Consider the following 22260-nt stretch of genomic DNA (forward strand, 5'->3'; position numbering starts at 1 on the left):
TGTCGAGCGCAGTTGTCTAGATCTAACTGAGCTTAATGAATAGTTTGTAATAGCTGTAACTATTTTTAACGGTTCCTCTTCCCTCTCCCCCCCCACGTTGCTATTTTGTGTTTGCCAATCAGGCTGTGCAACTTCATTTTGTCAACACAGTTTCATAATGTCGGGTTTTGTGGCTTTTCCCCGTAAGTATTACATAAGGTTGTAGGCTAAAGGCTTGGAAACTACTATATTTCTAGTACTGCGCCTGCGCAGGTTTGGGTCTTTTCATCCTTACTCGATTCCTCGGGAATATCTGTGTCTCTATCATCATCAAGATCTCGTATTTTATACTGAGATGGACTGTTTTTATACTGAGATGGATTGTTTGTGTTTAACCTCACACATTATTCCTAATGACCTCTCATGACATTTAGAATTTTGGTCGTCACCTTAGCCTCTTATCATCCAAATCTTCTTTTTCCCCTATCTTTTAAATGTTATATGAATAAATAACTCGAAAGTCGAAACTGAAAAGGGTCGGCAGTTCAGGCTTGGCAAGCAAGTTATCCAAATCCTCGTGAAGAAATGCGATATCATTTTCTTTATTGTAATTTCTGTTTCATTGAGGGGACGGGGTTCGTTTCATACCCAAGTTTTGGCACTCTTCATAGCTTCTTTAAACTCGCGTTAGAAGTTCCCTCTGCAGTTTTTATTCCTCTGACGTCATACATAAATATTCCGGCATCACAGACATTCCCAGGTACTTTAGTCTTCTTACGTGCTCCCCACGTCTCCTCAAGTAGTTCCTCGTTGGGCGAGTCGTTAGAGTTGTGGGCTAGCACTCGCTAGGCCCGAGTTCGAGTCTCCGGCCGGCTAATGAAGAATTGGAGGAATTTATTTCTGGTGATAGAAGTGCATTTGTGGCTATAATGTGGTTCGGATTCCACAATAAGCTGTAGGTCCCGTTGCTAAGTAACCAATTGGTTCTTAGCCACGTAAAATAAGTCTCATCCTTCGGGCCAGCCCTAGGAGAGCTGTTAATCAGCTCAGTGGTCTGGTAAAACTAAGATATACTTAACTTTTTCCTCGTACAAGTGGTTGTTTATTCGACCTCTCGCCACTTCCCCGCAGCGGTTTGACACTTTCATTGCTTTGTTACTTCACATAATACCTTAATGAACAGTTCTTTTTCTCCGTCACACAATGCGTTCATTATGCTTTGCAATCTCTGTGTTTTGTACTTGCCGTCGTGACATAATCCCATTTACACATACCTCGCATATTTTACAGTTTCGTTGCAAACACGGGAAATGGGCTGATAACCTAGTTATTGTATGACTGAGGATAATCAGTCGTTCTCTCTCTCTCTCTCTCTCTCTCTCTCTCTCTCTCTCTCTCTCTCTCTCTCTCTCTCTCTCTCTCTCTCACTTTTAGTTTTCTGTAAGAGAAAACTGTCGTGCCGGCTTTGTCTGTCCGACCGCACTTTTTTCTGTCCGCCCTCAGATCTTAAAAACTACTGAGCCTAGAGGGCTGCAAATTGATATGTTGATCATCCACCCTCCAATCATCAAACATACCAAATCGCAGCCCTCTAGGCTCAGTAGTTTTTATTTTATTTAAGGTTAGAGTTGGCCATAATCGTGCTTCTTGCAACGATATACTGTAGGACAGGACACCACCGTCCCGTGGTTAAAGTTTCATGGCCTGCGGCTCATACAGCGTTATACCGAGACAACCGAAAGATAGATCTATTTTCGTTGGCCTTGATTATACGCTGTAGCGGCTGCACAGAAAACTCGACTGCGCCGAAGAAACTTCGGTGCATTTTTTTACTTGTATTATTCATGTCTGCTGTTGTACATTTAAAAGAAACTTTTGAAAGTAAAAGGACATGTCCAAGCGTAACGACCCCTGAATGCAAGCGTTATTAAAATGAGTTTCGTTGACTTTACGACAATGACAAAAAGGTAATTATCAAGGTCACTTTTTTATAAGTTTGGTGTGTTGAGCGCAGGTGTGGATGTTTGTTAGTCTGTGCGTACATTTCTTGAAAGAGGTCGGTTTTATGCTGATTATTATTTTGTAGTTATTACGTTACTTTTGCGCAATCGCTTTCTGCGAAGTGACTAGTTTTATCTTTCTCCCAGGGAAAAGAAAAAAGTGTACTCACAATTGAACCATATTAGTTGTCTCCTGGCGATGAATCTTATAAATGTAATTGTGTAAATGAATGAAAAAAACTTATAAATGAATATCACATTACCACAGGTGAAAAATAAGAGACTTTATTTCTAAGCTATTTATTTCGTCAGTGGCTTGGAAATAAAGTCGAAACCGGTCAGGACCTACAGCCCGTCTCATATTTTTCACCTGTGGTAATGTGTGGTAAATTAATCACGCACAAAAGTGATTATAATCACACACACACACACACACATATATATACATATATATATATATATATATATATATATATATATATATATACATACAGAGAGAGAGAGAGAGAGAGAGAGACAGAGAGACAGACAGAGAGAGAGAGAGAGAGAGAGAGAATCCAAATTTTAGCACTGAGTTCTAGTGTTTCTCTTCCTTCCTGAAAATTCTTGGAGCCTTTCTCGTGTCAGGTGAAAGTAATCTTCCATTCGCACGGTTTTCTAAAGCTATTTTTGGCTGCTGCTTTTAATCACGGATTCATCATCAGCTCATCATTTCTAAAGTGAAGGGTTTGGGAATCCTGCATGTCCTTAGTCACTCTTCTTTGGTCCTTCCCAGGACCTTCATGCCCCACTGAAAGGATTTCCCGCTTATCTAGGTCACTGCCAAAACCCTTTATCTTTGCGTTGTTTCCAAGTGGACTCGAAAGATCATGACATCCCTTGACCTCCGGCACTAATGTTACCGAGTTTTTACCTTTTTCCTGTTGCTACCAAGAAGGACAGATCACTAGCAAGGAATGCTTCGGAAACTACGTCGTGTACTCTTGGATGATTTCTAAGTTCCCTGAAGTGAGGTCAGTTCTTTTTTGTCTTAGAACCGCCGTTGAAAACGGTTCAGGTTAACCAAATTGAACGTTTCTTAAAGTTTGCTTGGAAATGTTTTTATTTTTGTCTTCTCTGGAAATCTCTGTCGTTGCTGATCAAATCTTTTTCCCATGCATATGTGAACGGTTTCCTCGGATGACCCTTGACTGACAAATGAATTTGAGATCATCTCTTAATGGATTTATTTACTGCAGAGACGCTTGATTCAGCATCGGAAAGGGAAAATTTTAAAAATTCTGTACTCTTAACGAGCCAGGCAGAGAAAGAGTGCATCATTCATTCTTGGCTTGTTATTCTGTTGTTACTCTGGCCTTTATCTGCTAGGAGGCGCTGTACACCGCTCCCTGCCTCGAAGGATAAAGTTTTCCCATACTGCGAGGCAATTTAGTATCATCACCTCGTTTCCTGCATAAATGTATAGTGTTTTGTTAACTCAGCTGATTCTTTCCTCAGCTACTGTCTGCTTCTGATGTTTCTGCTGGGCCCCTCCTCTGATCTTCTGCTCTCATCAATATCTGTTCTTGAGGTCAGTACGTTCTTGCATCCTTTCAGGTGGTCAAGGCAAGTGGCCCAGATTCTAATCTGGAAATTCATGAACGAACCAGCTTCTCTGTGTGTGTGTGTGTGGGTGTGTTTGTGTGTATTTTTAGTCAAGTGTTCATCGCCGCTTCCTCTGGTAAACAGGCAGTTTACTCAACTCCTTCCATGGAAAGTAACCCACTAAATATTTCTGACTACTCAAAATTGGTATAAAGTTGCTCCGAAGACAGGTATCGTTATCATCCAGACTGCATCTGTAGTACTTTGTGTGTGAAATTAGCCAGGTTTGTTATGTGGTCTGAATGTGCAAGTCATGATTGGTTTATAGATGTCGGAGAAGTAGCTTACTGTAACCGCTGTTCTTGGTTTCCTTAACCAGTCACTGATCCTGGATTCCTTAACCAGTCACTGATCCTGTTTTAAGATATTTTAATGATAGAAATTACAGAAAGTCTGTAAAAAAAAAAAACCTGACCAACATACTCAGGGTAACAGTCATCACTGGAGCCGTGGAAAAGGTTAGATCGAAAGTGTAAAACCAGTAACGGCAAAACCGTGAGAAAATGCCAAAACGATTATGAAGTAATGGGTTTATGAGATAACCTTCCTTTCTGCTCCTTTCTATTTTGTCGTTTTCGTCCAACCTTGAATCATTACGTCATGTCGAGATTATGTAAAGGATGAATAAATTATTTTGTCCCTTTTTTCCTGGTGTATGTAGTTACTGAACATTGCAAGTCTGGAGCTAACGTGTTTCGGTATTAAATTGCATGTAACTATCAGTGATTTAGGTTAATTTTCTCTCTCTCTCTCTCTCTCTCTCTCTCTCTCTCTCTATATATCTCTATATATATATATATATATATATATATATATATATATATATATATATATATATATATATATATATATATATATATATATATATATATATATATATATATATATATATATATTATATATATATATATATATACATATATGTATATACATATACATTTATATATGCTTGTATATATATGCAAATGTAATTCATCATTAATTTTATGTATATTCCACAAGTATTAGCATACCAGCATTTCTTTCCCCCTTTCATTTCCCTACAAATGTCCTCTCACTAAGACAGGTAAATGTTAATTATTTTGCCGTCGCGCTTACGCAACAGTCATCTTTCCCCTTCCGAATTCCCCGTCATGTGCGAGGCCTCTTCCTTCCAAAACCACAACAGCCGTCGCCAGCTGAAAGCTCCATTACGGGGGGCTATACTTTTTTATGGCGTGTTGCGCAACGATGGCAGCTTTTGTTTTTGTTTACGACCGTAATGCAATACCGCGGCTTTTCTTTCTTCGCTTTCTTCTCGTTGGTTCCTCGATGCTTCTGTTCACGGCTCTAAGTCGTGGGCATACTATTTGAGTTGGTGCAATGTGTTGGCACCTATGTCAAGTTCATTTGCAAAGTTTATCTATTCTAATGTTTGTTCATCCTTTATTAAAGAATAATGTTACTTTTTCATACATTTCTAGTTCCTACACAATGTTTTTAATTTTCATTCCCTGAAGTCTTATGCAGTCAAATTTATGTTTTGTTTTCCACTCTTATTCCTCATAGGATTCACAGGGCATGTCCTCACTCTGTCGTTAATCGTTGCCTCTTAATTCCAGCATGTTTAATGTGGTTTAATCATTATTACTGTCTCTCTCTTTTTTAAATCATCTAACGTCTGTCCATCTCTCCCATCAGTGACCTTAAGCCTAGTCATCTTTTTAGCTTCTACAGCCTTTTCAGTTTCCTTTAACAATTCGGCTTTTAGTTTTCTGTAAAACTGTTGTATCGGCTTTGTCTGTCCGTCAGCCCTCAGATCTTCAAAACTACTGAGGCTAGAGGGCGCAAATTGGTATGTTGATCATTCGCCCTCCAATCATCAAACATACCAAATTGCAGCCCTCAAGCCACAGTAGTTTTTATTTTATTTAAGGTTAAAGTTAGCCACGATCACGCTTCTGGTAAAGATATAGGATAGGCCACCACCTTGCAGTGGTTAAATTTTCATGGGCCGCGGCTCATACAGCATTAAAACGAGACCACCCAAAAGATAGATATGTTTTCGGTGGCCCTGATTTTACGCTGTACAGAAAACTCGATTGCGCCGAAGAAATTTCGGCACATTTTTTACTTGTTTATTGTTGTCCTTTACTTCCTCTGCACTTTTCCTTTTCCTTTCTGCTGTTAACAAGTTGTGGGACAGTATTATTTTTTATTTATATTCTGTTCTGCTTTTTCCTGGTCGTAAATCCGCTTCAGCTATTAGTATTCATTATGGAGTGGTCAGTGGTTTTTCCAACATTCCTTTTATGGATCCCTTCCAATTCCTTCATTGTGCTTTTCTCTTTTTCCTCCGTGGGTTTCTGTATTCTGTACGAGGAATAGCCGCTTTCGTATGAAACAGTAACCACTTCCGCGTCTTCTCTTACTTCGTAATAAGTGATAGAATTTCCGGTTTCATCTTTCTGCATTTCTCCCTGTTATTTATTTATTTATTTATTTATTTATTTATTTTTTTGTATCAATGTTCACATTGCGTTTGTTTTGAGTTCTTTAATACTGACGTTACCAGATGCTTGTTCAGAAGCACTGTTTTTTTTTTTTTTTTTCAAGTTGCTATCGCAGCGCATATTTCGTTAAACAGTGTGCATTGAGCAAACTTTCTGCCCCTGATAGAAAAAAAACTTTATTTCTGCTTCCCGAAATAAACGATCGTTTTTCTGTAAAGAGCTGTTAGAGCGAGAGTTGTTGCTTAAATCGATCTGAAGAAGAGCTTATAAATAAATAATGATCGCTGCTAATTTTCATCATTAGAGAATCGCTGCTTTCTCTCGGTTGAAAGGTCGCCGTGCCGTTTGTTGCTGACTTTGCTCTGAACAAAGGAATGATTCGGTTTAAGAATTTGGCTTTTACTCTCTCGGACTCGTATGTAAAATGATTCATCTTCACCTGATGCTGAAATGACCCCTTGAAATAAATTTGTCTCTAAGGTAAAAGAAAAGAATCCCTGAACATGAATTACACATTTGAATTTATGCTCTGTAATCAACGAGTTCTCATGGTTGGAATATTTGTTCACTCATAAACTCGCATACCGATGATATACATAAATATTACATATGTTTGTATGTATATATATATATATATATATATATATATATATATATATATATATATATATACATACTTATATGAATGTTCGTGAGTGAACAAATATTCTAGTCATGAGAACTCGTTGATTACTGAGCACAAATTCAAATATGTAATTCATGTTCAGGGAGTCTTTCCTTTTATCTTAGAGACAAATTTATTTCAAGAGGTCATATATATATATATATATATATATATTTATCTTAGAGACAAATTTATATGTGTGTGTGTGTGTGTGTGTGTGTGTGTGTGTGTGTGTGTGTGTGTTTTACTACTACAGAAGTAATTTCGACTTAGCAATAAATTGACTTCCATCAGTAGAATCAGAAAGTAAACCAGTGGAATCTTTTTCATATTCAAACTTTAAAACTAACGCCTCAGGATCGCTTGAAATTTGGTGTTCCTTAGAGAAGCCTATTGGCACTCTGCGAATTCCTCCCCGTGAGAGTAGATCATCCTGGAATCCACTTTTAAGAGTATTAGAAATACGTCGGTGTTTTCATGCCACCTACGCGATTGACCCCGTGGGGCGGCGGTGGTGGTGCCGTCAGTGCACCTCGTGCGGTGCACTGTAGGCATTGCTAAAGGTTGTTAGCAGCGTTCCTTCGCCCCTAGCTGCAACCCCTTTCGTTTCTTTTGCTCTACCTCCTTTCATATTCTCTTTCTTCCATCTTACTGTCCTCCACCCTCTCCTAATAATTGATTCGTAGTGCAACTGCGAGGTTTTCCTCCTGTTACACCTTTCAAACCTTTTACTGTCAATTTCCGTTTCAGCGCTGAATGACCTCATAGGTCCCAGTGTTTGGCCTTTGGCCTAAATTCTATATTCAGTTCAGTTCAATTCCTACGCAATTGATAATGTATAGTTAAAGCATAGCTATGTATTTACCTGGAGTATTAAAGGATGCGCAAAGACTAGGGCTCCGATTTAATCGTCAAAATAACACGAATGAAGTCTATGTGCCGTACTGTTTCCCCTTGCAAAGGAAATCCAGAATAAGACTGAAATAGAATCCAGGAAAGCGGTTTCTCGCGGAAGCAGGCTTGGACGTGGGACGAGGCCTGACACTCAGAATCTAAATTTTGCGTCGCGTCTCGTGAAAAGCTAGTTGAGTTGAATTGAATACAGAATTTAGGCCAGAGGCCAAGCGCTGGGACCTATGAGGTCATTCAGCGCTGAAACGGAAATTGACAGTAAAAGGTTTGAAAGGTGTAACAGGAGGAAAACCTCGCAATTGCACTATGAATCAATTGTTAGGAGAGGGTGGAAAGTAAGGTGGGAGAAAGGAATATTGAAGGGAGGTACGTAAAATGACGAAAGGGATTGCAGCTTGGGACCGGAGGCACGCTGCAGAGAACCTTAAGTAATGCCTACAGTGCACCGCATGAGGTGCACTGTCGGCACTACCGCCGCACGGGGTGATAGGCTAGTTGAGTTGACAGCAGGACCGAGGAATGCATACTTAGTACCAAGGTCTAGACTCTAGAGAATAGTGTTCAGTCAAGTTGCGTCAGCGTCACATAGCGGTACAACCGCCGTCGATAGTGTGCGTATTGTTTTATGTTCATTGTTTTCAGTATCTTAACTGTCTCTTTTGTTGTGTTTCATTATTGTGTCGTGAATGGTGTGGTTATTTAATACTGCTGTCAACAATAATATTAACTGTTCGGATTTCATGGAGGACGGCAGTTATGACAAGTCACTGAAATTATTGGTGTTCTTTGAAGGTTTGAATGTTAAGATTTGGAATTTTACAATATCACCAATAAGTCATATGTTCGGTAATCAGCGCTGCATGTGTTAAGTTAAATAGAGAGAGAGAGATATCAAATTAAACATTCAGTAGCGCAAACTTTAATGAAAGTGAAATCTTCACCTGTTATTTAATGGTATATTGTGTGCGTATGTGTCTGTCTAAATTTACATTTGCACGTACGCACGGTGTCTAGACTAGAAAAGGCAGGTGAAGGTATGCTGCTTAAAGAAATACGGACTGACCTACCGACCGACAGATGGACCGACGGACTGACCGAATGATCGACCGACTGATGGACTGACGGACTGACCGACAGATCGACTGACTGATGGACTGACTGACCGACTGATGGACTAACCGACTGATCTACCGAATGACCTACTGCCTGATGGACTGACCGACGAACTCTCATCGATAAAATGCTTTTTTTTATTTTTTTATTCATGATTCCAGTGATGAAGATTTATATTCAGCCAGTATATATACGGTATACTGTATATCTCCATTGGAAGCAAGCATAGGTTTCCTAGATTCGGTGTCAGTTATTATTATTCTCAAAAGAATGATTTTTATCCCTGACCCTCACCCTCTGTTTCTCTTAGTGACATTTCTCTCTCCCTCTCCCAAAGAGAACGGAAGAGAGAAAGAAAAAAAGGCCATGACTACAGCGAATCGGTATGCCCCATTCCCTGCTCTTTCTCTGTTGTACTTCCCCTTTCTCCCTCCCTGTTTTGACGGAGAGGGGTCGTGGAAATAAAAGGGTCTTCGTAACTTAATTGATTTGACTTTACAAAATAAGTATGAAGATTATCAGAATATAGAAAACTAAGGAGAACTGCCCCGTGGGGGGTTAGTGCCGTCAGTGCACCTCGTGCGGGGCACTGTTGGCGTTACTTAAGGTTCTTTGCAGCGTGCCTTCGGCCCCTAGCTGCAACCCCTTTCGTTCCTTTTACTGTGCCTCCTTTAATATTCCTTCTTCCAACTTACTCTCCACCCTCTCCTAACAATTGATTCATAGTGCAACTGCGAGGTTTTCCTCCTATTACACCTTTCAGACTTTTGCTGTCAATTTCCGTTTCAGCGCTGAATGACCTCATTGGTCCAACTGCAGCTGCTTGGCCTTTGGCCTAAATTCTGTATTCAGTTCGGTCAATAAGCAGAACTGAAATTACAGTACACGGTACTGCTTTATTAGCACAGTAACAGTTTCGCCCAGAGGCTAACCAGTCATTTCGATGCCTCGTGCCTTTGGCTTCTGTTCTGCGTGGCTGAGTGTTGATTAGTAAAGTAAATGCTTCATAAGGGAATGATTAAACAGTGGCTTTCTCTGAGAGTGAGGTTTATCATCTCTTGGGAAGGGAAATCCATTGACTCTTGATCTGACGCTTAGACAGCCAAGCCCGTCTTGATCTCTTCGCCATGGTTAGGGAAACGTATCTCAGAAGCCGTCGTGATATCGGAAAGTGTTCATTGTTCATGTTTACGCTTCTTATTATGAATTTATAGCAATGGAACATGACTGCAATGATTTCTGGTTTTGACTTTCCTTTGCTCTGTATGCGATCATTCCATTGATAACTCAGTAAAGTAAATCAACAAAAATATGCAATAAGTTGAACTGTACTGTTTATCGAACGCCATTATCAAAATTACGCAAACATTTTCAGATCACTGGCGAGCAATCTGTATCCTTTCCTCCGTCTCGGAAAACCTGAATGCCTCTTGCTGAAAAATTCCTTATTATCAATGTCAAGTTTACCCTATTTTTCACGGTTTCTTCATTGTCGCGCCGTAATTGTTTTTACAATCACTCCCCGTAATTGTTCCTCCAATTACCGCCGCCAGGGATGCATGTCATTGGGTGTTGGTTCGTGTGGATGCCTCCTGCAGAATGCCTGGCGTGACTTTCCCGCTGTCGTTAATTCCCTGCTTGACCTTATTATTTTCCTTCTGAGGTTTCTCCTGTCTTTTCGCGTAATGATGCCACTCTCCTCCATTTGAGTGTACAGTAGTCGGTGAATGATCAGGGAATGACATTGTCTCTGTCTCTTCGGCAGGGTCAGATTTGAAAGAGGATTCGAGAACGTGGATGTCTATGTTTCCCTTGGTGTAGAGTTTTACAGACCTAAGGACTAATGGCATGAAAAGCTCTTCTACGGCAAGATATCACCACGTAGGGAAAACCGGGAAAAGTCCCCATTTTGGCTGTTTTTCCATATTCGTTTTTCTTCCATTTTTATAGCCCCAGCGTAACGTTTATTCCCTCCATTTTCTCCGGTAGCCTCCGTATCATCAGGTGACCCCCGACCTCCTTGATGAGCTGCCTGGAAAAAAAGGGGGTGGGGAGGGGACGGAGGGGGCGTTTTGATTGGTCGAGGGGGAAAGTATGTGATTGTGTTCCAGGCTCGAGGCGCGGCTCATCTTCGGCGCCGTGGAATGGATCGAGACTTAATCGCCCTCGGGTGGAGGAAAGGGTAGTGATTCTCGCACAAAAGAGAGTATTGTCTCTTTACGTTTTTCCCCCTTTTTGTCGAGGTAATGGACTCCTTTTTAAGCCAAGAGGTCGCTTAAAACAAGGAGAAAGATTATAATAGGAAGTCGGTGTTCAAAAGTTCGTGCATTTTCTCCAGTTAGCATTTTTTACTTCTTTCAAAAATGCCAATAGTAGTTTCCTTTCCGGTAAAAACAGACAATATCGGCTTGGGTAACATTGTGGGTGTACACATACACGCACTAATACACACACACATCTCTCTCTCCCTCTGTATATATATATATATATATATATATATATATATATATATATATATATATATATATATATATATATATATATATATATATATATATGTGTGTGTGTGTGTGTGTGTGTGTATGTGTGTGCGCGCACGCCTTTATGGCACACTATTATTCCCATGTAAAGCGGTAGTTATTGTAGGCCAGAAAATTCATTTATTTGTTTATTTCTATAGGCAAACACACAGGTGTATACACAGAGACAGAAGAAGTATAATTTTTTCATGTGTAGATTAGAATCTCTTTTGTTCTAACAGCTGCAGGCACTAAAACCTAGTTACTGGTTTTTTTTTTTTTGGTGGGGGCGGGGGTAGGAGCCAACCCAACCCAGTGCCGGTCCCACCCCCGGATAAATAGGGAGGGTTGGTGTCAGGAACATCTGCCAAAACCAATTTGACATGAGCGGTTTAAGATAGATACAACTGGAGGAGGCTCATGAAGAACAGCGACCCCAACTAGGAATCAAGCTGGAATACCCCGCAAGAAGGTAGTGCCGTCAGTGCACCTCACGTGGTGCACTCTAGGCATTGCTTAAGGGTCTTTGCAGCGTCCCTTCGGCCCATAGCTGCAGCCTCTTTCATTCCTTTTACTGTATCTCCGTTCGTATTCTCTATCGTCCATCTGACTTTCCATCCTCTCTATCAGTTGTTTCATAGTGCAACTGCTTTGAGGTTTTCCTCCTGTCCGGCTTTCAAACCTTCTTACTGTCAGTTTCCGTTTCAGCGCTGAATGACCTCATCGGTACCAGCGCTTGGCCTTAGGCCTAAATTCTATATTCTATTCTGTTCTATTCTATTCTTAAGCTGGAATACGTTAGTTTCTTATGCGTGACTGAGTGAAAGTTGATGTATTGTCTGAATCCAGTTCTTGGAAGATATTCATATGGACAGTTTCTGAACAAGGGATAATTTTTGCTTGCAGTGAATATTTCAAAAAAATAAGTAAATACATAAATAACGGAATTTCTTTAATGGGATTGTCATTTAGCTCGTGGGTTTGACAGTATCGCTAGCGGATCCAGTAGGGGGTACCTGGGCACGTGTTCCCCATGAAAAATAATGACAATAATATTGAAGATTTAGATAATAACATAAATGAGAAATATGAAAATGGGAACAAAAAAATGAAAAATTCTATTGTAGAAACAATAATAAAATTTTGAGAAAATTTTTATATGTTTGTATATTATACGTACATTTGTAATATATATATATATATATATATATATATATATATATATATATATATATATATATATATATATATATATACATATACATATATATATGTATGTATATATGTGTGTGTGTGTGTATTATACACGCACACAAACACACACACATGGAATTTTTCAGGATCCGCTAGTGGTTTGATTCACCTCTTTGCAGTTTGGGTTCACCCAATGGAGAAAATTCTGTGCTAGTATTTTGAAATGCCAATGTGTCTAGAAACCATTTTTACACGAGTAACTTTCTAATGCGATAGTTGAGTTACAGTTTTTGGACGTTTTTTCTCATCTAACTATAATATATTCAGTCAAGTAATTATGTGAAACGTATGTGTTTTAACATGGTATAAAGTAACTAATTGTACATGAATCACCTGCTAAAATGTTTATTTGTACAGCTGTATAAATGATTTTTTCAATGTACAGAATATATAATTGTTGCATATTCAGTAACATCTAAGTCACGTCTTGTAGCGCAATCGTTTAATGAATAATTTCTACTTAACTTACTGTAATTCCCCAATGCAGTCACCTGTAGTCGTTTGTATTTTTTGCACAATGAAGTGTTTCTCTTGTAATATGGCATTTAAAGCCTAAAGTAAAGGAGTTGTCCTGATCAGGATATTGTTCAACAATGTGAGATGTTTTCGTCATATAACAGTTATTTGCCATTTTCATTAGTTATGTTATGAACAATAATGTAGGCAAGGACCTTTCTTTAATTACAAAGCCATCTCTTTTTTTTTTTATAGTACTGATTTGAGTTTGGTGAGACATGACTGCATAACCTGTATAATGAACCGTTTACCCTTGATTTCGTCCAGCCCGGGACCAGGTGTTCTTAAGTGTGTAAATTGAAGGTTAAATGGGCCTAATTTTCGAAACTGTACGTAACGTCCCTGAAATCGAGACCCTTATTTTACAGCCTTTTTCATCTTGTGAGTACAATTACAGTAATAAATATTGGAGAAACAAATCCACGGTTATGTGTGGATACAAATATATTCAAAAATAAATCTCTACAGAGAGCTGTCGGGAATCTGTTCGATTGAAAAGGGGAATCGACAGATTCCAGAAAATTCTCTGTAGAGATTTATTTTCTAAAATATTTATACCCATACGTAACTGTGGATTGGTTTCTCCATTTTAAGACTCATGTTGCTATAAGTATATTTTAATATTATTAATGAGAACAGATTTTTTTCTATTTTATAGCTGTTCTGTATTCTAGAATGAAAATAGTTTACTATTGATAAGGATGAAATAGTATAGAAGACAAAGCTCCATCAGTGCGATGTGGACAGCTAGCCAGTGAGACACCTGTTCAACGTTGGTTAACAGTTCAGATCTCATTTAATTATTATTATTAATATTGTAGTAATTCAAATTCATTTAGATGAGTTGTCGTGCTTTTAAGTTCTTGTTATTTTTCGTTAAGGTTTTTATACTTATTAGCTACGTTCGTGTTTAGAAAGTAAGAAAGTTTATATCGTCTTATTATCTGCGAGAGACGACTGCTTATACTTAACAGCATGTTCTCTGCTAAAAACTTAATAGTATATTCTTTGCTAAAAACTTAATATCATCCTTTGTTCTTTTCGCTTCAAGGATCTCTCTTTCTCTCTCTCTCTCTCTCTCTCTCTCTCTCTCTCTCTCTCTCTCTCTCTCTCTCTCTCTCTCTCTGGAATAAAAACGTAATATAAAAGTTCACTTCGTAAGCGGAAATAGAAATAGAAACAGAATGACTAATAGATTTTTCTTGAATAATTGACAGTCACTCTCTCTCTCTCTCTCTCTCAAGTACGCAGAATTGTTGGACACAGATACTCGAAAATTACTTCGTGTGAAATATTTATTAACAGTGTTCGGTAGCAGGATTGGCACGAGGTATGGGGCTTGCAACCTCATCCCTGATTATAAATTCATGAACTGGGAAGGCATCCACCATCTGTTGGCTATGGAAAATCTGTTTAGGTATGAAGTATGGTATGAAATTGGTTAACAATTATGAATTTGTGGATAGAGAGCAGTGTGTGATGTTTATCTATGATACAGCGGTCATTAATGACAGTACAGGGTTCCCCACAAAAAATCTGGAAATTTGGTACAGTTGTTGTTAACAGAAACATTGTTAAAACAATAACACCTTGATAACTGCGGCATCCTGGAATTGAAGAAAAAGGAATTAGAACATTTACATGTTAGTTAATTTTTTTTAGTTCATTGATAAAGTAAAATACGTAATTAAAATGCGTAGTGTAAATCTAAAATTTTCTGGCTTTTTGTGGGGCACCCTGTATATGAAAAATGAATATTCTGGTAAAAGAGTTTGAAAGCATTTGTGAGAAGGGAAGAAAATAGGTCGAAGCTATTGAGAACAACTGTTTTCGCAGTGAAGTGGCAGAAGGAGAACTGATTCTTAGAAGCAAACATGATCAGGAGCTTTAGAGTCAGACACGAAAATATTTTTCCAGAGTTGTACTAAGGCGGATGTGTCCTCATTATTCGTTAACCTATTCTCGTTCCGTCGCGCCGTTAATCTACTTGCTTCTGGTTTTCTTCGTTGAGTAATTGCTGAAATGAATAAACGTACATTTTTCTTTGTCAGTAGAGGCGTTGGGCAAATTTGTTTCCCTATTTTAAGAAGTAAAAATTGCGCAGTCGAGTTTTCTGTGCGTCGTATAATCAAGGCCACCGAAAATAGATCTATCTTTCGGTGGTCTCGGTATAATGCTGTATGAGCCGCGGCCCATGAAACTCTAACCACAGCCCGCTGGTGGCCTGGCCCATATCGTTGCCAGACGCACGATTATGGCTAAATTTAACTTTAATAAAAATAAAAACTACTGAGGTTAGAGGGCTGCCATTTGGTATGTTTGATGATTGGAGGGTGGATGATCAACTTACCAATTTGCAGTCCTCTAGCCTCAGTAGTTTTTAAGATCTGAGGGCGGATAAAAAAAGTGCGGACGGACAGACAGAGCCGGCACAACAGTTTTTCTTTTACAGAAAACTAAAAATGGTCATAATTCGTATGATTTATTAAATGTCCACTTTATCGAAAATAAAAAAAAGAGATGCAATATTTTGGGATCATTTTTCTAAAATGAATTTTGGTTTTTTTCACGAGAGAAAAGATAACAACTTGTAAGTGAAATTAAATAACCCGAGTTATTTGAATCCGTAGTTGATTCCATCCGCATGAGCATGAGAGCGTTTTGCGGCCTCCTCCACTTGGGACATCCCCCCGGGGGGTCATTTTATAAGGCCAGCGGTGCTACTTAGCGGAGGGCCGCTGTCTGACGTCATACCCAGTGTGACATCATCGTCATCATCATCATCATCATCATCATCATCTCGAGCGCCTAAGACTTTCACTTGTGAAGGCTGCTGCCATGAGGTGGAATCCATTTGCAACATCTTCGCCTTTCTATATCCTGTTTGCTGTCTTCTAACGGTCGTCTGTAATTGCGTTCATTAATGGCTAATTGTATATCGAGTCGGTGTTGCCATTCGTTGCTTAACAGAGAAGTTAATATTTTCAGTGGCGGCTGCAAGTGATTTATATTCGGCGTATTATTTTGCACAAGGAATCAGGTAGCCAGTCATGTCGATTTTTTATCAGGCGTTGCACATTCCTCCTAATGGATTTCCCTGTTAGATTTTATACTTTCGAAAATCCACGGATTCGATACGACAGAGGAATTGGTTGACTGTGTATCCTGCGTAAAATGTACCCGAGACAAACATTTTGTATTCTGGTATCTGCATTAGAGAAAGTTGGCTACACTCTCGGCTTACTGATATGTTTCGTGTCATGTGTAAACACTTTCTTACTTTTAGAGAGAGAGAGAGAGTGCCTGTGACATGGACAGGCATTTTTGCATCAGGAGAAAGAGAGACCGTATAAATTCTTAGAATTTTAAGTAGCTTTTCAAGTAATATCTGGGAACTCCACAGTTCTGTCGCTATCAGTAGAAATATGCCAAGAATTCGCTCTGTAGTCATAAAGGGATCTCAAGACAAAACTAGAAGAAACGAAATGGTTCTACAAGCGGAAATGGAAATTCTCTCTAGGCCAAATGAAACTCGGATGGAATCGTTCTGGTAATTCGAGTCTCACAATGGCGGGAGTACTTTTGATTCCACGTTTCGTACTTTTTTAAGAGGTTTTTATATAAGTAGTCGTCCATTTCTTTTCATCTAGGTACTCCTGGGTATTCATTGTGTTCGGTAAAAAAAAAATTATTTATAACAGACAAAAAATACGTTTAGTCTTGCTTTCATCGTCTGGTGGAGGTTTCAATGCCAAGAATGTTTTTCTTATGAAAAAATGAGAAAGTTTCTTTTTTGTTCATTTCTTCCGTCGGGGTCTTGAAATGCATATAAGAAGAAGGGGGGGGGTGGGGAGGATAGGTCGAGAATAGCTTGATTTATATTCGGGAATAAAATTTTACAACAGCCTGCTATTTATGGCTGCGTAAACTCTCTCTCTCTCTCTCTCTCTCTCTCTCTCTCTCTCTCTCTCTCTCTCTCTCTCTCTCTCTCTCTCTCTCTCTCTCCCCCGTTTTGTCTTCTCATTTGGAAAGGAAATGAACAGACCCACAAAGAAAGTCACGACAGAGTTCGATGTTCAGCATGACAGGAACGATGTTAAACCGGAACATGGGAAGATAATTTGTAAAAGGCAGGTTATTCCATGATACATAAATGCAAAAGCGAACACAGCTTCTAGTATTAATGATTATATTCTGGAGGCTTTGGTCATAATTAGCACTTAATAATAATGCAGTTGCGAATTAATGGTTTTAACTCTTTGCATAATTACTGTAGATTTTATAGAAAGAAATGAGCTCATCGTCCATCATACTACTTTCATTTACATTTTCTAGTAGAATTCCCATACTTAAGAGAGAGAGAGAGAGAGAGAGAGAGAGAGAGAGAGAGAGAGGGTTCCTTTCCAATACGTAATCTCTCATTAGGACTTTTATCAGAACGCTTATCTTTTTTCCGCGTTCCCCGAGGTTCCTTTTGAGGGCGCACGCGAAGTCGTAACTTTCTGCTGTCGACGATGTTTGGAATCTGACCTGACTTCGTTTTGACCTGGGAGGAGGGGCAGAGAGAGAGAGAGAGAGAGAGAGAGAGAGAGGGAGAGAGAGAAACCTCTTTGCCTTGTCGTGAAATCGGCCTTTGTTCCAGCGTAACCTCACCCTAGGTCACCTTACAATTTGTCATTATTGTGTACGAGCGCGTTTGTGGGTTGCTGCATTAAGGAATCATATCATGGGCTTATGGAAAGAGAAAGACCCTGTCACCCTTCCCCACCCCAGGCCTCTGTTGGCTCCTCCCACTTTTGCTCTCATTGCCCCGCCCATCTCATATTGGGAGCCCCCCCCACTCCCCTCTCTCACTCCTTCCTCTACCGAGCTGTGTCTTAGTCTTTGTTAGCGAGTGAAAGTATTTTGTAAAAGGTCCCCTTTGGGGATGTATGGGGACGGGTCTTGGGGAGGAGAGAGGCGTGAGGAGGGACTGGGGAGGAATGAGAATGAACGTGTTACCGAGATGGCGGGACCTCAGTATCACATCACTAGTAGTGAGCTGTGGTTGTTCTTATTGAAGTTGCGACGGCTCTTGATCTCTTGCGGTTTCGAGACAAGAAGGGGAATATCTGGCGAACGAGGCTTTTGGATACTTTGTCGTTAGACCCCGCTGATTAAGCCTTCCTCTGGAGAGAAGCTGCCAAGCCGAATTTCTTCAAGACATACCGACGGCTCTTTCACAAGTACCTCTCGCGTACGCAGGATATTGTACCGTACCTGGAAACGTTTGTTTGTGTTGTATGAGGACGGTCCGATATTCGTTCTTTATCCTCTTGCTAAAGGAACTTTTTCAACAGTGACTTATTCAGTGCCTAGGAATTTCTGCAAGGAAATACAGATTCTGAGACGCAGATAATATCGTCGCCAACAGGCTGTGCATTTATCTGTCGGGTTTTCTTTCCAAAATATCTCCAGCATAGACACCTTCGGCTCATTTCGAAACTCAAAGGTAAGAATCCTTTATCACTGTTTCTGTGTCAGTTTTTTAAAAATTATTTAACGACAATGCACGTCATGTTGATGTATATTGAATAACAGATACAATATCTTTTAATGAACCAGTGATGTAGTGAAGGTGACATTAATCATAATGAGATTTGCATTTGTCACAAACATTTGGTAACACAAATATATAATATATATATATATATATAATATATATATATTATATATATATCAGTGAATTATAGTACAACACACACACACACACACACACACACACACACACACACGTACATTTATATATATATATATATATATATATATATATATATATATATATATATATATATATATATATATATATATATATATATATATATATATATATATATATATCAGTGAATTATAGTACAATACAAAACCTGAATGACTGTGTAAAATGGTAATGACTTTCTTAACCTGGCGTTTACTTTGGCCTTCTCTGAAACTCTTCTCATGTGCTGGATGCTCGAGCAAACGGGCGTACCATAGGTCATTGTCACGATTGCATACAGATTCACTTCCGACCTTGTCAGTCTTGCTATAAATTCTTCCATGTCTGCTTCAAGACCAAGTTGTCTATTTTTGATTGGATTAAGTCTTGCTCCACATCGATACACCGTGTTCTTCTTTCCTTCTACTGAAGAACTATAGAAAGGCCTTCCTGTGAGTCTTGTTAATTCCGATGCTGATAAGTTTTAAGAGAGGATGTAGCAATGCTTTAGAGCGATTTACATCGTAGATTTTTATTGATGTTTTTGCAAGTAAGTACAGTAGGTACTGTACTTGTTCGTTAAATTATCAACGTATTTTTTAGTTATTCACTGCTTCTGTTCTGTGGAAGCTTGCTTTTTAAAGTCTCATGTATTTTAAGCCATTGTTGGATGGATGTTTGCTCATTTTAGAAGTTGGTATCCGGGTGTGTGTGTGTGTGCGTATGTGTGTATACCACTAATAGTTTTCGGATAATGAACGCCACGCTATCAGAAAATCCTAAACAAGAAAATGCAAAGCAACATTATGCATGTGCAAGTCCTGGTTAATCATATTGTCGGACAGACCATCGGTTTATCATGATGTAGTAGTATATTTTATGTTGGAATTTTAAGGTCACATGAAATTAAATGTACCGTATAGTTAAAAGCTGGTCAGTGCGTTATTTTTTTGATGATTCGTTGAAAACCGAATCGTAGTGAAAATGAAGTTGTAAGTCCTGTACAAACCAACGTTCCTTCTCATTGAGTCTTTCTGGATCAGTTATGAATGCTATGTTTTTAACAGACTTAATTTTGAAACATTCCTTTTCCGGGTCTCTCGTATTTGTTAGTTGCTTTTGTCAGGGTTTTGGTTAAAGCTTACACCACATTCGTATACCTTTTAGAGATGTTGAATAGTTTCCAAAGACTGGTTTTTTCCATATTCTTTATAAGTGCTGCTTAGTTTTTCAAAATACTTCTTTTTGAAATTTACATCCTTCGTTATTCCCTACGTTTCTTACTGTTACCTCTCAGCATCGCGGATATTTCCCTGAGTATTACGACTAGTTCTCGATGAGGTAGGATAGCGCTGAATGACATCATAGGTCCCAGCGCTTGGTCTTTGGCCTAAATTCTATATTCCAATTCAAATTCGATGGGGGTAGGTTTAATGCAATTTCGTTCAATGGCAGAGGTTCTTCTCCTCTTCCGCAGTAAATCATTTGGATCACTGAAGTCTCTGACCTGAATTCACGGAAGAGGGTTTGACTGAAGCCCATGTAATGCCGTGGGATGCCTATTTCATCTGTTTGTGTTTTACGTGTCTGGGAATCTTTTCGTGCTGGTGGTACTACCATGGCTCCATCGAGAATGCTTGCTTGTGGCGGAGTACAATTTACATTTGAAGTTTGTTTGTTCCAGTCAAGAAGACTCGAGAAGGCTGTTTGCTGTAAAAATAGCAGAATTATGTAAAGGGGCACAGATACGTATGAGACTCGGAAGGGAAGGAGGTATCCCTTGTATTACACGATTTAACCCGTGAATTCGGGTTAAAGAATACACTGATCCTAAAGCTTTATAAAGAAAAAGAACACATTCGCATTAAACTCCCTTGATCAAGAATTAATGTTAATATTTAGAAATAACACTTAACACTAGGGGCAAAGGCACAAGGTATATGGAACGAGGGATGCAGGTTCCTGAGGTAAGCAATTTGATGAGCAAGCATAAGAATGTAAGCTCTACATCCCAGAACAGTGTTTTTCTTTCAGTTTTCGTTTTGAAATTACTCGATTGCATAAGTTCATTATCTTGCTGCTCACAACCGTACACACACTAAACACACAGCTATACTCAGGTGTTACCTTTAGAAGAGTGTCAATTTAGCGCGGAATTTTTTTCATAAGTTTTTTTTTTTTTTCGTCTATAAGGTGGAAGTAGTTTGGTTGTTAATATTGAATCTGGAGGTGAAATTGTAGTCCTTTTGTATTTCCTATATATTACGTTTTGATGTACAATATTGTATTTTTGAGATTAATAGCTTCTTTCTTGAATTTTTTTACGTTTAGAATTTAATCGTGAATAGATTTCTTTACAGCTGATTTTGTTATATCTTGAAATTCAGTAGTTTTATTTTAGTCATTCGTAATTTGTCGGAAGAACGAAAGTATATCGGAATTTTGAGACTTCCAAATATGACAGTACTTAATGCAGGCTGGTATATCTGTACTGTCGACTCTGCAGTTTGGCTAAAGCATTGAAGTCGGTACATGGTCAAGTGGTTTTGGTAATAAAGTACAAATTTTCAGTAAAAACAAGAGAAGAACGCTCTCTCTCTCTCTCTCTCTCTCTCTCTCTCTCTCTCTCTCTCTCTCTCTCTCTCTCTCTCTCTCTCTCTCACACACACATACATATACACATACACACACACATTCCTTCTCTCTCTTGGACAATTATTTACTTTGATTGTTAAATGTAACATTAATTGAACATTTTTCCATTACCTCTGAGTAACATAAATTAAGGTGTAGCTGACTGTGCATATTTGTGAATGCTATGGACACTGAGGAGTTTTATTTGGTAGGCTGGATGCTCGTAGAGTTTGTAATAGTACTTCCTCTTCCTAATTCAGGAAGAAAGAAATTATAGGTAAATACGTAAAAGTTAGAAATTATAACGTAAAATAATGTTTCTGCTGTTTTTTTAATGCTGTACATTTAGACAGCGGCATTGGTTATTTTAATGTACTGATAAACATATACATGCTAATGGACGTATAATGTTTGCTTACGGAGAGAAAAAAAAAGGTTTGTTTGAGTTTGCCAGAATCTTTCATAGCATTGGTTGTATATAGATGTTTTAGTAATTATCGGTTGCAACGAAATTGTTTAAGGAATTAGGGAGTGTTCCTGTGTGTACTAAATGTGTTATCAGTGTATCATGAATTTTATGGCAAACTCCATAAAATTCCCTCCTTCAAATCTTCACTTCTCTACGCGCATTTTAATGTATTGCATCATGTACGATGAATAGCCAGAATATATTATATCAGTCTTCTCAATGAAAACAGAATGATCATCATCTTATGACGGATAGACCGTCTGTAAATGATCTTCAGTTTGTTTCCACAGAATATATTTTGATATAATATACCTGAGTTCACTGGGA

General features: G+C 38.7%; 1 protein-coding gene across 3 annotated transcripts in view; it reads left to right on the top strand.

Annotated features, from left to right (window-relative positions):
- Positions 1 to 22260, top strand: part of LOC136832629 (uncharacterized) — a 128442-nt gene that overhangs the window by 32836 nt on the left and 73346 nt on the right. Inside the window, exon 1 of one of the 3 annotated variants that reach the window (XM_067093881.1) lies at positions 18444 to 18584. The exons of the other annotated variants lie outside the window; for them this stretch is intronic. The gene's annotated coding sequence lies outside the window, so the exon portion shown is untranslated. Of the gene's footprint in view, positions 1 to 18443; positions 18585 to 22260 lie in introns of those variants that run through there. 3 annotated transcript variants of the gene reach the window in all.

This window comes from Macrobrachium rosenbergii, chromosome 50 (assembly GCF_040412425.1).
Source record: "Macrobrachium rosenbergii isolate ZJJX-2024 chromosome 50, ASM4041242v1, whole genome shotgun sequence".
Taxonomy (NCBI): Eukaryota; Metazoa; Arthropoda; class Malacostraca; order Decapoda; family Palaemonidae; genus Macrobrachium; species Macrobrachium rosenbergii.